The sequence below is a fragment of the Cervus canadensis genome, chromosome 33 (genome assembly GCF_019320065.1).
Source record: "Cervus canadensis isolate Bull #8, Minnesota chromosome 33, ASM1932006v1, whole genome shotgun sequence".
Lineage (NCBI taxonomy): Eukaryota > Metazoa > Chordata > Mammalia > Artiodactyla > Cervidae > Cervus > Cervus canadensis.
The window spans coordinates 10393297-10409290 of NC_057418.1; positions in this window are offsets into that span (position 1 = coordinate 10393297).

A 15994-nucleotide genomic window follows, 5' to 3' on the forward strand; every position below is an offset into this window, starting at 1 on the left:
TATGACCAGTTTAGATAATACTGATCAACCCTCTCACTAGAGAAAACTAAGAATGCTGGACAAAATTTAAAATAGAGGTTATCAAAGAACTAATGTGAGAATGAGGAGCTATCGGACCAGATTCTCGAAGAAAGGACAAGGATTCAGAGGGTGTGCCTACAGTTGGGCCTGCTTCTGGCCTGACAATTTTTATGAACCTGAATTAGGCAACTGGGAGGCCGAACTACATTTTTGACACCTGGAAGGGTTCAAAAAAAGCAAGGATGACATAGTTTAGAAGTAGGTGTGAACTGGACACAAAATGACACTTTCATGGCTAACAACTCTTCCTCCAGATATCTGAGCAACCCAGGAAAAAACATCGCAAACCCTGAAACTGGATTAAGAAAATTCCAGGCATTCAACAAACAAAATTCACTCCAGAGGAAGATGACATTATCCTGGCCTGTGAATTACTAATATAAGATCCATGGATGTAGACAAGCATTTGAACGCATGGAAGAGTGGTAGGGTAGGAGCAAGAATCTGAATCCAATCCTGCCTCAGTGCCCTGTTCCTGAGTTCTTCTCTAGATCCACTCTCCATTCGTATCTGCGTAGTCTCTGCCTTCGGAGGCTAACCTGTATAAATTAAATCAATGGGCTTCCTTGCTTGCTGTTTACCAACTGGGTTTGGTCAATGGGGAGTCCAGGCAGGGGACCTGAGGAAGGACGGATATCGTGACCCATGAGTTATGTCAGGCTGGCCATATTGCTCAATAGGAAGTCGTTGCTCTTCTCAAGGTGGCAGATCCCACAGGAAGTGCCCGGTTTCATACTGATCCCTCACCTTGTCACCTTGTCCTCTGACACCTAGAAATGATGATGGCTCTGAAGCTGCTAGCTCCGAGTTCCTGCACAGCTCTTTAAAGCTTCTCTATAACTCCTCTGCACCTTTGCAGTTAGTCTTTTTGTAAATAAAGCCACCTCAAATTGTCTTGGAAACAAGCTGAGATCATTCTGTCATTTTTGAGACTGCACCCAAGTACTGCATTTTGGACTCTTACTGACTATGAGGGCTACTCCATTCCTTCTAAGAGATTTTTGCCCACTGTAGTAGATAGAATTGTCATCAGAACTAAATTCACGCATTCTCATCCATTTTACTTCACTGATTCCTAAAATGTCAATGTTTACTCTCCCTTGGACAACAAGGAGATCAAACTAGTCAATCCTAAAAGAAATCAACCCTGACTATTCATTGGAAGAATTGATGCTGAAGGTGAAAGCTCCAATACTTTGGCCACCTGCTGCAAAGAGCTGATTCATTGGAAAATACCCTGATGCTGGGAAAGAATTGAAGACAGGAGAAGAAGGGGGCGACAGAGAATGAGATGGTTGAATGGCCTACTAACTCAATGGACATAAGTTTGAGCAAACTCCAGGAGATAGAGAAGGACAGGGAAGCCTGGCATGCTGTAGTCCATGGGGTCGAAAAGAGTTGGACACAACTTAGCAACTGAACAACAAATTGAATTGTATCCTGCTGAGACTCTACTAACTACCATGAGCTTTTAGAAATTGGAAAACTGATGTAACTTCTTTAAGTTTATTTCTTCATCCATAAAAAAGTGCTGCTGCTGCTACTAAGTCACGTCAGTCATGTCTGACTCTGTGCGACCCATAGACAGCAGCCCACCAGGCTCCTCCATCCCTGGGATTCTCCAGGCAAGAACACTGGAGTGGGTCGCCAGCGCCTTCTCCGTAAAAAGAGTGCTGGATTAGGTTAAACTGAAACTCCTTTAAAGCTCTAATATGCTGTTTAAATATACAGTTAGGATACCAGTTCTTCTACCAACATGAAATGTGTAAAGAATGAAAATACTACTGGGTAACCACAGTGGATGAGGGAATGTTATCTTTATAGAAGTATTTCATATAATACATATAGAGTCTAAGGTGGTTAGAATTTTCAGCATTTTGCAACTCAGTAAATTTGGATTCAGGTACGGATGATCAATAGTTACTAATATCCCTAAGGGAGAGAGAACCAGAATTATGTGCTTCCTGATAGAAAAACAGACCACCAATTATGAGGTAATCATACCAAAAACAGTAGGTGTGATTCTCATCAAAACCCCAGAATCCAAAGCTGAGATTCAATAACTAATTCCAAGAAATACATAGAACCATAAAGCAGGTTAAAATACTCAGGAGATGCAGTGAGTAAAATCTAGATAGTGAGAAATCTACAATCAAAGGACTCATTTTAATGTTTGCATAATAAGTTACTTCCACTGTAACTGATGCCAAGTTGATTTTCTAGTAATAACATGATCAAATGTGTCTTAGAGCCATTTCCATTTGGAAAAATAACAAGTGCCCATCTCACCATGATAACTGCTTTATAGGCATATCTCACATTTTTATGATAAGGACTCCAGGAACCCAGAGGGAAAAGGTTACCCAATGTCAGATAAGTGAAGTAGTGAAAGTGTTAGTTGCTCAGTCATGTCCAGCTCTTTGCAACTACATGATCTGTAGCCTGCCATGCTCCTCTGTCCATGGGACTCTCCAGGCCAGTATACTGGAGTGAGTAGACAATCCCTTCTCCAGGGAATCTTCCTGACTCAGGGATCGAACCCTGATCTCCTGTATAGAGGGCAGATGCTTTACCATCGAGCCACCAGGGAAGGCCCCAATGTCAGATAAGGAGTTAGTAACAAGACCAGGGTTCCATATAGAGCTTGTGCTCTTTATTGTAATGGGAGGATAAGACCATCACGTCACATCTGCTTTTTTCATTGTGATGTGAGGACCAGTTCATTTTGCAACTCAGTGAATTTGGATTGGTGTAACTTCTTTAAGTTTGGATATGGATGATCAATAGTTACTAATATCACTAAAGGAGAGATAACCAGATCTATCAGGTGCCTCCTGATAGAAAAATAGGCCACCAGTTAAGAGGAAATCATATCAAAAACAGTAGGTATGCATAATATAACCAGTTCGTTTGACAGCTGCATAACGTTTAAAAGAAGAAGGCTGAGAAGTTAAGACAGTCTATCTGTCAAATTTAAATACTAAAATATCACGTCAAAAGACCATTCTTACTTCTTGTTCTGGAAGCTGTATACAGTAGCTGTGTTTCCAAACTTCTCCCTTCCAAGCCAGGGAGCATGAAGTCTTGAGAAATAATTTGAGGTTATAGTCCACAAGGGTGAATGTGGTTTGTTTGCATCTGTTTGATGCCTCTGTTTTGTCTTGATGTTTGCCATTTATTTCATAATTAATGCCAATTTATTTTAATACAGAATCATGTTTTGAATTCCGTAATTCTCCAGGAAAAAATCTATAGTCCTGGAAAATGAAGTTGGTTTCTTCCCTTATCCAACAGCTTCTAACTCTCTCTCCATCCATTTCAGCAAACACCAGGAGCAGCGGTTCTTAGCCACAGGTGCAGATCAGATTTAACTAAGGACTTGTACACAAATAAAGACCCTTCACCGAACCCCCACCCCCGACCCCCAGAGATGTAATTTAAATAAGTTTAAGCACAGGACACCTTCAATATACCTATAGGATTTGATAAAGCAATTTTGTTTACTACTGCTACTACAATTAGAATACATGTCTGATATGATAGTTGTTCAGAAACAAGTACGGAAACTGAGGCTGAGGCTAGATTTTGAAGCATCTTCAAGAAAGTTAAGTTCAATTTCATTCTATAAGAAAAGGAGACATTCCAGGGTTTTAAGCAGGCCCTTCTGTCCATGGGATTCTCCAGGCAAGAATACCGGAGAAGGTTGCCATGCAGCTTTCTAACCCAGAGATTGAACCCGTGTCTCTTAGGTCTCCTGCTTTGTCAGGCAGGTTCTTACCACCCACCACCTGGGAAGCCCATAAGAAAAGGAGACAATCAAGGGTTTTAAGCAGAGGAGTAATACAATCCTATCATTATTTTAGAAAGAAAACTGTGGCTCGATGGAGATGTTTAGGCCTGTACCTAAACCCAAAAGGAAATTAAGATGCTTCTGGAATGTTTCAAACCTGGTCTCAGAAAGGAGCAGTGATCTTGCAGCATCTCAGTTCTCCTCAGGCTGGAATGATTTTTGATATAATCATTGAAATGCTTCTTTTTAAAGTATAGTTGCCAACATTTTTGTTTCTATTTCTGTCCTAGTAAGTTATAGCAGTTTTCAAAAAGAAAGGCCAGGTTTTGCTCCATGCTGACAACTGTCCAGTCGTGTTCGACTCTTTGCAACCCCCACGGGCTGTAGCCCGCCAGTCTCTTCTTTCCATGGGATTTCCCAGGCAAGAATACTGGAGTGGGTTGCTATTTCCTTCTCCAATTGCTCCATATCCCACCCACGCATTCACTGTTTCCCAGACTGTCACTGTGTCTCCTTCTTCCCTCATTTTGACTACAATTCTCACTGTTAAAGGCATCTCTTTAATATAATTTAGATAAACAAATCATAGCAAATACAGAGAGCCACAGTAAGACCTTTTGTGTAAGCTTTGGAAACCCAACTCTGACTACCAAAACCAAAAAATGAATTTTTTGTGAGGGTATTAGAACTCATGCATCAATGCTAGGTTGGCATCCAGGCTCAGCAAAGATCAAAATCAAGAACCCTCAAAGGCCAGGAACTATAGCTGAGGTCACTCCACTGGAGTAACAGCTGTGACTTTGTCCCAAGTAGTCACAGCTATTTTCTGTGACGTAAGGCTTCTAAAATTAATAGTACTGCTTCTTGAATAAATAGATAAATCAATGAGACAGAATAGAAAATCCATAAATAGATCAAATCACATAGGAAAATTTAGTATAAGAAACAGACTTTTAGAGTACTGGATCAAAGGGACTTTGCAAAAGTGGTGTTGGAGTAACTACAAAGCCATATGGAAAAGATAAAATTAGACTCATTTCCCATACCGTACACCAAGAAAAATTCCGTTTGGATATAAGATCTAATTATAAAAAATGAACATGGAGGAGGCTCAGAAGTAAATGGTATTTTTGAAGGCCAAGGAATAAAGAAATCCTCTGGAATGTCAAACTTTGTATGTCAACTTATCTGGCTGAATATAATCCAGACCAGAGAAAGAGGTTTGCAAGTGTTTAAGCCCCTATTTTAAAATAGAACTTTTTAAAACCCAAGACTGCGAGCCACGCGGCAGAGCAGTTCTCCTGGGTTCCCTTACCCTCCTGCTCTCCACCCGGGTGCCCTTTCCCAATAAAATCTCTTGCTTTGTCAAAAAAAAAAAAAAAAAATAGAACTTTTTTGCTGCAAGTTCTTTTTCATTGTAAACTTGATAAAGAGATAAAATATGAAAAAAATGGAACTATATGAGCACTCAATAAATTTGTGTGTGTGTGCGTGTGCTAAGTCACTTCAGTCATGTCTGACTCTTTGCGACCTTATGGACTATAGCCCACGAGGGTCCTCTGTCCCTGGGCTTCTCAAGGCTAGAATACTGGAGTGGGTTTCCATGCCCTTCTCCAGGGATCTTCCTGACCCAGGGATTGAACCTGTGTCTCCTGTGGCTCCTGCATTGCAGGCAAATTCTTTACCACTGAGCCACTGGGGAAGACCTTCAAAAAATATATGGGTATATTTTTTTCAGCTTAGGAGCAAGGAAAACTTTTAGGACTATGACTCAAAATTTAAAACCGAAAGAGGAAAAATACATAAACTCAATAACATAAAAATAAAAAGTCTTCATATGGAAAGTGATGTCACAAACCAAAAAGATGAATAGCAAACCAGGAAAAAATATCTGCAGCTGAGAGCACAGCCCTTAAAATGAGTTTCTAAAAATAGAGACCAAAAGTCCTATAGAAAAGTGAGCTATAGAAAGCTACAGGCAATTCATAAATATGGAAATACATGTGTCTTTTACCATATAAAAAGATACTCAACCTCATTCATAATGAGATAAATGCAAATTGAAATTATACTAGTATTCCGTTTTTCAGTTACTGCCTGCATGCTAAGTTGCTTCAGTAATGTCCGACTCTGCGACCCTATGGACTGTAGCCCGCCTGGGTCCTCTGTCCAGGGGATTCTCCAGGCAAGAATACTGGTGTGGGTTGCCATTGCCTCCTCCAGGGTATCTTCCCAACCTAAAGATCAAACCAGCATCTCTTATGTCTCCTGCATTGGCAGGTGGGTTCTTTACCACTAGCGCCATCCTTTTTCACTATGTTGCCAAAAATCAAAAACTTTCACAACACACTTTGTTGGTGACACTATAAAAAAAGGGGGGGGGGCATTCATTCATTTCTGGTGGAATGAAACAATGATAAAATATATCTGCAGAGGGAAATTTGGCAGTATCTAGCAAAAGTGTATATCCACTTACCCTTGGCCTGCATGAGTGTACTAAATGGCCTCAGTCATGTCTGACTCTGCAGCCCTATGGGCTGTAGCCCACCAGGCTTCTATGTCCATGGGATTCTCCAGGCAAGAATACTGGTAATCCAGTTTCTAAAAATGTATCCCAAGGTTACATTGGTGAAATTATGAAAGACATTTTTACAAGGCAGTTCATTTTAGTACTGTTTGTGTGTGTGTGTGCTAAGTTGCTTCAGACACATCTGACTCTTTACGACCCTATGAACTGCAGCCCTCCAGGCTCCTCTCATGGTATTCTCCAAGCAAGAATACTGGAGTGATTTCCCATGCCCTGCTCTTGGGGATCTTCCCAACCCAGGGATCTAACCAGCATCTCTTATGCCTCCTGCATTGGCAGGTAGGTTCTTTACCACTAGTGCTTCTTGGGAAGCAGTACTGCTTACAATAACAAAAGATTGAAAATCATCAAATGTTCTCATTCAGGAATTGGTTTAATAAACTATGATATATTCACTCAATGGAGTACTATGCAACTGTTAAAAGGAATGTTGACTATCTCTAACCGTAATCATATTTTTCTAGTTTTCTGGTTATTTTCATTGGGAGAATAATCCCAAGTCCTATTTCTCTGTCATGGCTGGAATCAGAAATTCAAGAAATAATTTTTTAAAGTAATTTATTATATTGCTGAATTTTGTAATATAAACACACACACATGTATATGTCTCATTTTCTTAATATAATGGTAACACATGCTATACAATTCTTTACTCCCTGTAGTTTCAGGTATTTGACAACAAGCAGTACACAAATTGGAACCCTGAAAAAAGGGCAAAGAATGAAGTGACTTTTCTGTCAGAAGGCATTTTCTGTACAGTAATGTAAGGAAGGAAAACTTCAACAGACTCCCAGTATCTAAATATGAAGATAAAAAGACTGGAATTTGAGGAGGCTTAGATGGTTAGAATGTGAACATGTATCTGAGAGGAGAAAGCTATACAGAGAGAGAATTCTAGAAATCTGCATAGAAGACCCTAACTTTCTCTTAACTGAGCTTAGAAATTAGAACGTTCTCCCGTAAGTAGATTTACTTATTTATTAAGTAGGTAACTACTTGTCAGAAAAGGTTGATATCTGCAGGGAGCCGGCCTGAATGTACAGGCCCCTTACGGCCCTAAGAGAGATCAAAAGGTCTCTCTTTGTCCTGCCACCCCTTCTTGTTAAAGTATAGACTGGCATTTGTCTCCTTCAGGGAAAAAACACACCGGTGACCTTTTTGCCTGTTTTTCTGGTGCTGATAAACTCATCATGCTCGAAACCTGTTTTCCATCTAATGTTCTATTGATGAAGCCTGTTTTCTATCTAATGTTCTAACGATCTTAATCATGTTGGGCGCTAGGGTAATTAATGCTTTACTGATCTTAAGTGTGGGAATTTAAAACATCTGTAGCTCTGCACGTATGCAAAAACCCTCGATCTATTCTTAGTAACTCCTGTTAGAGTATATATAGGCGTGGTATTCTTCAATAAAGTTGGCGGAGTTAGACGCAAGCGGACTCCGTCTCTCTCAACCCCATCTTTCTCTTTCTGAGTCTTCTTTTTCCTAGGTACTCTGGTAATTGCGTTCTCGACCAGTTCGTTTGCCAGCAGGCTCCGGCAGATATCCTCTAAAGAAATGTAAAAAAAAATATAACACTCAGGAAGCTAGAACAAAGTGAAAAGTAAAGTCCCATGCTGTAAAGAACAATACTGCATAGGAACCTGAACTGTTAGGTCCATGAATCAAAGTAAATTGGAGGTGGTCACATAGAGGATGGCAAGAGTGGACATTGACTTTTTAGGAACCAGTGAACTAAAATGGATGGGAATGGGTGAATTTAACTCAGATGCCCATTATATCTATTACTGTAGGCAAGAATCTCTTAGAAGAAATGGAGTAGCCCTTAAAATAGTCAACAAGAGTCCAAAATGCCATCTCAAAAACAACAGAATGACCTTGGTTTGTTTTCAAGGCAAACCATTCAACATCATACTAATCCAAGTCTATGCCCCAACCACTTACACTGAAGAGGCTGCAGCTGAACAGTTTAGACCTACAAGACATTCTAGAACTAACACAAAAAAATATGTCCTTTTTACCATGCGTGTGGCTCAGTTGCTTCAGGCATGTCTGACTCTTTGCAATCCCATGGACTGTAGCCCACCAAGCTCCTCTGTCCATGGGATTTTACAGGCAAGAATACTGGAGTGGGTTGCCATTGCCTCCTCTAGGGGATCTTCCCTAACCAAGAATCAAACCTGTGTCTCCTGCGGCTCCTGCATTACAGCTGTATTCTTTACCACTGAGCCACCAGGGAAGCCCCCTTTTTATTATAGGGGATTGGAAATGCAAAAGTAGGAAGTCCAAAAATACACGGAGTTACAGGTAAGTTTGGCCTTGAAATACAAAAAGTAGTGCAAAGGCTAACACAGTTTTGCCACAGCAAGAACACTGATCATAGCAAACACCCTCTACCAACAACACAAGAGATGACTACATATGGACATCCCCAGATGGTCAATACCAAAATCAGATTGATTATATTCTTTGTAGCTGAAGATGGAGAAGCTCTATATAGTCAACAAAAACAAGACCTGGAGCTGACCATGGCTCAGATCATGAGCTCCTTATTGCAAAATTCAGGCTTAAATTGAAGAAAGCAGGGAAATACCACTAGGCCATTCAGGTATGAGCTAAATCAAATCCCTTATGATTATACAATGGAGGTGATGAATAGATTCAAGGGATTAGATCTGGTGGACAGAGTGCCTGAAGAACTATGGACAGAAGTTCATAACATTGCACAGGAGGTGGTAACCAAAACCATTGCAAAGAAAAAGAAATGTAAGAGGGCAAAGCGGTTGTCTGAGGAGGCCTTACAAATAGCTGAGAAAAGAAAAAACAAGCAAAAGGCAAAGGAGAAAAGGAAGATATACTCAACTGAATGCAGAGTTCCAACGAATAGCAAGGAGAGATAAGAAAGCATTCTTAAGTAAACAATGCAAAGAAATAGAGGAAAACAATAGAATGGGAAAGACTAGAGATCTCTTGAAGAAAAGCCTTTGACTGTGTGGATGGCAACAAACTGTGGAAAATTCTTAAAGAGATAAGAATACCAGACAACCTTACCTGCCTCCTGAGAAACCTGTATGCAAGACAAGAAGCAACAATTAGAACCAGACACATAACAACTGAATGGTTCAAAATTGGGAAAGAAGTATGACAAGACTGTATATTGTCACTCTGCTTATTTAACTTCTGTGCAGAGTACATCATGGGAAATGCCGGGCTGGATGAATTCCAAGCTGGAATCAAGATTGCCGGGAGAAATATCAATAACCTCAAATATGCAGATGATACCACTATAATGGCAGAAAACAAAGAGAAACTAAAAAGCTTCTTTCTTGATGAGGGTGGAAGAGGAAAAAAGAAAGAGGGTGAAAAAGCTGGCTTAAAACTCAACATTCAAAAAATGAAGATCATGGCATCCGGTCCCATCACTTCATGGCAAATAGATGGGGAAAAAGTGGAAAGAGTGACAGATTTTATTTTCTTGGGCTCCAAAATCACTATGGACGGTGACTGCAGCCACGAAATTAAAAAGACTCTTGGTCCTTGGAAGAAGAGCTATGACAAACCTAGACAGCATATTAAAAAAGCAGAGACATCACTTTGTCAACAAAGGTCCATATATTCAAAGCTGTGGTTTTTCTAGGAGTCATGTATGGATATGAGAGTTGGACCACAAAGAAGGCTGAATGCCGTAGAATTGATGCTTTTGAACTGTGGTGCTGGAGAAGATTCTTGAGAGTCCCTTGGACTGCAAGGAGATCAAACTAGTCAATCCTAAAGGAAATCAATCCTGAATATTCATTGGAAGGACTGATGCTGCAGCTGAAACTCCAATTCTTTGGGCACCTGATACAAAGAGCCAACTCATTGGAAAAGACCTTGATGCTGGGAAAATTTGCGGGCAGGAGAAGGGGGTGACAGAGGCTGAGATGGTTGGATGGCATCACTGGATCAATGGACATGAGTTTGAGCAATCTCTGGGAGATACTGAAGAAAAGGGAATCCTGATGTGCTGCAGTCCATGGGGTCACAGAGTCGGACATGATTTAGCGACTGAACAGCTACAAACTAGAACATGTTTTATTTAGCATCCTATCAAAACTTGCCAGACAAACAAAGGAAAAAAATCAGTTGCAGCAATAGACACAGAAATGGCAGAGACAGTGCAATCATTGAAGACATTGAAACGGGTATTATAAATATACCAAAGAAACGTGGGTGAGCATAGTGAGGATAAAATGGAAGATATAATTAACAACAAAACTGAATTTCCAGAGAAGAAAAATAAAATTAAAATTAGTGGACTTCTCTGCTGGTCCAGTGGCTTAGACTCTTTGCTTCCAATGCAGGAGCACCGGGTTCCATGCTTGGTAGGGAACTAGATCCCACATGCCGCAAGTAGGAGCTGGTATTCTGCAGCTAAAGATCTCACAGGCTGCAGCTAAAAGATTCCGCATGCTGCAACAAAGACCTGGGGTAGTCAAATAAATAAATTAATATAGTTTTAAAAATTAAAATTAAATTGAATGGGATTAATGGCAAATTGGATAATACTGAAGATGAGTGAACTTGAATAGGAAGCACATTTATCCAAAATGAAGCACAGAAAAAAAGTCTGAAAAAAAAAAACAAAACCAGCAGAGCTTAGTGATCTGTGGGATCTTGAATGATCTAAAATATATACAATTTGAGTCTCAGAACTGTTAAAGGGGAGTTTTCAGGTGAAAGCTTTTAAAAATCACTTTTCCCTTTTATGAGCTACAAGTCTCCTTCTTTAAAATGACACGTCAGTTTTTGTCATGTTATGTGTTATTGTTATATTTTAACAGTATAGTTTGTGGGACTTCCCTTGTGGTCCAGGGGTTAAGACTCCGCACTCACAATTCAGAGGACATGGGTCCAATAACTGGCCACGTGCTGCCACTAAAGATCCCACATGCTACAACTAAGACCCAGTGCAACCAAGTAAACAAATATATATATATTTTAAATTACAGTTTGTAGAAATCTAAATGATTTTCTTAGTAATATCTTGACCCAGTACCAATTATAATCTTTCATTTCCAGTGGGATAATCAAAGTTTATCTTGATATCTTGGAATTCTATATGAATAGCAAAGATGGATATATATAAAGTATAGGTGGCCCTTGAGATAATCTGAAATCCTCTTTTGATGTAGGGACCAAAATGTCATATATATTTCAGCTGTGTTTATTTTAATTAAAGATAACCAATCTCTAGTATAGAATTCTATTTTAATAAATACAAATACTTTTGTCTTAATGATTTGTGAACTAAAACCTACAAAAGTCAATCAAGAAGAATTTGTTTAAATCACATTTTATTTAGATAATAACATTTAACTAAGTTGATCATTGTGACGATTAATTTTATGTTTCAATTGACTAGGCTATAGTGACTAGTTGTTTGAGCAAGCCCAAGTCTAGACATTGCTATGACAGTATTGTGTAGAATGATTAAAATTTGCAATAGCTGACTTTAAATGGATTACCAACCATAACATGGGTGGGCCTCATCCAATCAGTTGTAAGCTTTTAAAGCCCAGATTGAGGTTTCCTGGAAAAAGAATTCTGCCCTAAGATTCAAACATAGTTTCTAACCTGCCCCATATATAGATAGATAGATAGATGCACATATAACTGCCCCATAGATAGATAGATAGATGCACATATATGTATATATATAAATGTGTCAAATGCTAAACATTTAAACTTACCCACAGTTTCAAAACAAAGTTTTCTATAGATTCAGGGAACTTTCAATTGTCTCAACTTATATTAGAAATAATTCACAAAATATCAAATGTTTATATACATCAAGCACAATATGTTTCACTTGAAACCTCATGTTTTTCATTATATTTACATAAATTTAACTATTTAATTTTAGTATACAATTCAGAATTTGTGCATGCCATCAAACATGCAATATCCCAATTCCCAATTTGGTATTTTTTTAGTAAATGTACTTGTCACTACTGATAAAACCAGTAATACTATATTTCTTTAAAAATTAGGGTAAAAATTTAAGTCTCCTAGATTCTTTGTAGACTATTTTATATCTTTAGATATTAAAATATGTGTAATACAAAATATCCAAATTTGGAATGTTAGAAAAAAATCCTGGAATTCATAACTCATTTTTCTACTTTCTACCAAAAGGGATGGGGGGGGGGGCTGGTTTAATCTCTATCTATATAAAACCAGAAATTTTATTTTAAACTAGATAATGTTTAAAACTATCATTTTTTTCTCCTTTATTTCTTTGGAGTTCTTTCTAGTTCCTATCTTTGAAGTCCCTTTGAAGTGCCTATTCTTTTACTGTCACCTGTAACGTTTCTTATTTATATTTTTGAGCTTACATCTGATTTTAGAAAAAATATATTGTTTTTAAAAGTTTATTTTACACTACTTTTAGCTTCAAATACATTTACAGTCCCCCTGTCCCTCCCCACTTTTGGATAAAAGCAATTTCAAGTACAACAGTCAGCCTCCAGTTCTTTTTATTTCATGTATTTTACCAATCAAAGCTTCTTAATTACATTTAAATCATGTTTGGAATACATGTGTCAGATAATCATTCTTGAGCCCTGAGATCTCTGAATACCACTTCCAGTTCAATAGACTTCTACTATGTTTGTGTGATTCACAGCCTTGTAAGCTCTTTTTGGATAGAATAGAAACTTGTATCTGTATAACAAATTACCCCACACTGTAAAACAGAGTCTAAACATTTATAAATATTTAAAATTCATCAACTGCTCACTCACTGCCTTCTGTTTCACTGGGATTCTGTATTTCAAATATGGACAATTCTTTACTCTTTGTAGTCTAGGCTTATTCCGACTTTTTCTGACTTATTTCTGAAGTACTAAGCTTTAGACCATGAGGAAATTAATTTTAGTACATCTGACCTCTTCTGGGGAGATGTCTTTCGTCCATTTAAGATTGGTGGGACAACTCCAGGGGAACACAGCACTTCTATAAGGCCTATATGCTGGTAATTCTGGACTTCCCAAGTGGCACTAGTGGTAAAGAACCAGCTTGCCAATGCAAGAGACATAAGAGATACGGGTTCAATCCCTGGATCAGGAAGATCCCCTGGTAGAGGGCATGGTGACCCACTCCAATATTCTTGCCTGGAGAATCCTCATAGACGGAGGAACCGGGCAGGCTACAGTCCACGGGGTCACAAAGAGTAGGACATGACTCAAGTGACTTAGCATGCACGCCTCCTGGTAATTCTGCTTCTATTATTTCTATGATGTTTGCTAGGATATTCAGGGAAGCTTCTCCTCAAAGTGGAAAGCAAATAGAAAAAAAGTGCCAGGGCTTTAATAGTGTGGCTAGGATCATGTGCAGTGCTTGAATGGGACTGTCTCTGGCTTAGAGACCTGGGAGAGTCTCAGCCTTGGTTTTACACCCAGGCCTGTGGAATGAGGGTAGAGAAAACAGAAGTCAGCTGCTATAAGAGAGGGAGGAAGGGGTGTTGAGCAGATCGGATTAATAGCCAGGGCAGAGATTTTAAAGTCACTACCTGTAGACTGAAAGTACTCAATCTAAGCTGCTTTTGCATAAATTCCATTGCATGATGCCCATCAGGATTTCCTGGGATCTGAGCTTTGTAACACTGTTACTTTGCTGAGTACTCAAGTGTCAGTCACAGGAAGGAGATCCTGCTTTTACCACCAGTTCTGCTACCCAGCATGAAAAGGATTAGATAAGAATAGTTGGTCACATAACTGGAAAATGAAAGCATTCCATGTTTGTTCCCAAACGAGCTGAGATATCTTTATCACACCATTATAGTCCTTTATAACCAAATGCAGAAATTATAGTTTTGTCACCCATGTGTGGAGGTGATGCTGATTGCCTCATTTCCAAGTGTAGGTATTGCTCTGTTGAAAGGAGTCCATATTGAGCCAAAGGATGCAGTTTCAGTAAAGACGAGCCATGAAAGTAATGTGCTTTGTGTCCTGTTGCTCACTTTTAGTCCTTTTTATTATTATAAATTTGTGGAGAAAAAAGAGAAAGTCTGAAATGTGGTTTTCCTCTGACAAATTTTCTCGTCTGTAGCCTCTGCAGATGCATGTTTGCAGCACTGCTAGTGTGATTGTGAAGCTCATTTCACAATGTATAATGTAACAAAACAGGTATAGATATATACATTTTCTATTTATCAAGTATACCAATTTAACAAGTATACCAATTTATCAAGTATACCAATATCAAGTATACCAATAAAAAGTATACCAAGAAGAGTTCCTATACAGTGTGCATGACAGGCAGCAACGCTATGCCTTAGTCTTCCTGACTGTGCAGAATCTTAGAGATCAGCCTGTTTAATACCATAAACATTTTCAAATTTTTTTCCTGCATGAGCTCCATAAATGTCATGGTTTCATAAGTGCTTGTGCTCAGGCGCTAAATCGTGTCTGACTCTTTGCAACCCTATGGACTGTAGCTGCCAGGCTCCCCTGTCCACTGAATTTTCCAGGTGAGAATACCGGAGTGGGTTGCCATTTCCTTCTCCATCATAAGTGTTTAGTCAGCAGTTAATATCAACATCAGAGAATGAATGTAATCACACTGCATTCATATAATTCCAGCATAAGAACAAATAAAATTAGAATTTCTGACTAGCCTTTGCTGCAGAATTATAAATGTGCAATTCCTGTTTGGCTTTTGAAACATTTAGATTAGTTTCTCTATTGCTGCTACAGTCTTCAAGACCTCCTAGCTAGAAATGATTGATCCACTGGAAATTTCCATTTTACATCAGAAGAAATAAAAATGTAGGGGAACTATGGAATTGACATTAAAACAAATTGACATTAAAGCTCAGTATTCTTTGTTCCATAACTCATTTGCACTTAAAAAAGAAGTCTTCAAGTAATTAATTTTAAAAGTCACAGAGAATACATTTCTAGTACTGGAGTTTTAGGCAGTCCTTAACTCTACTTTCATCCATACCTCTAGGAAACCTAGACTCCACATTGGAAAGTTCCCGTGTGGGGAGGGATGTGAAGAGGGGGACAGAGAGATAGAGGAGAAGACAGATATTTCATAACTCCTGTTCCTTAATTTTCCAATTCAACTCAAGTCGTCAAACATTGATAGCAGGCTTACTGTACATGGAGAATTCTTTAAAATTCTGGAGATAAAAACAAATTAGACCTGGACTTGACTTTTAAGTGCCTAAAATCCAGCATACGAGTGTGGTTTATTTATATGTAGGTCTAATTGTTTTTATCCTAGGAGAAGGAAATGGCAACCCACTCCAGTATTCTTGCCTGGAGAATCCCAGGGACGGGGGAGCCTGGTGAGCTGCTGTCCATGGGGTCGCACAGAGTCAGACACGACTGAAGTGACTTAGCAGCAGCAGAAAACCTAGTCTGTGAGATGAAATATTTTACAATGCTGTAGTCACGTATTGGTCAGGAAGGGTGGCTAATATCTCGGAGTCCCTTGGAATTTCTTCCACGGTCAGGACCATCGGAAACAGTTTACCGCAGCTGGAA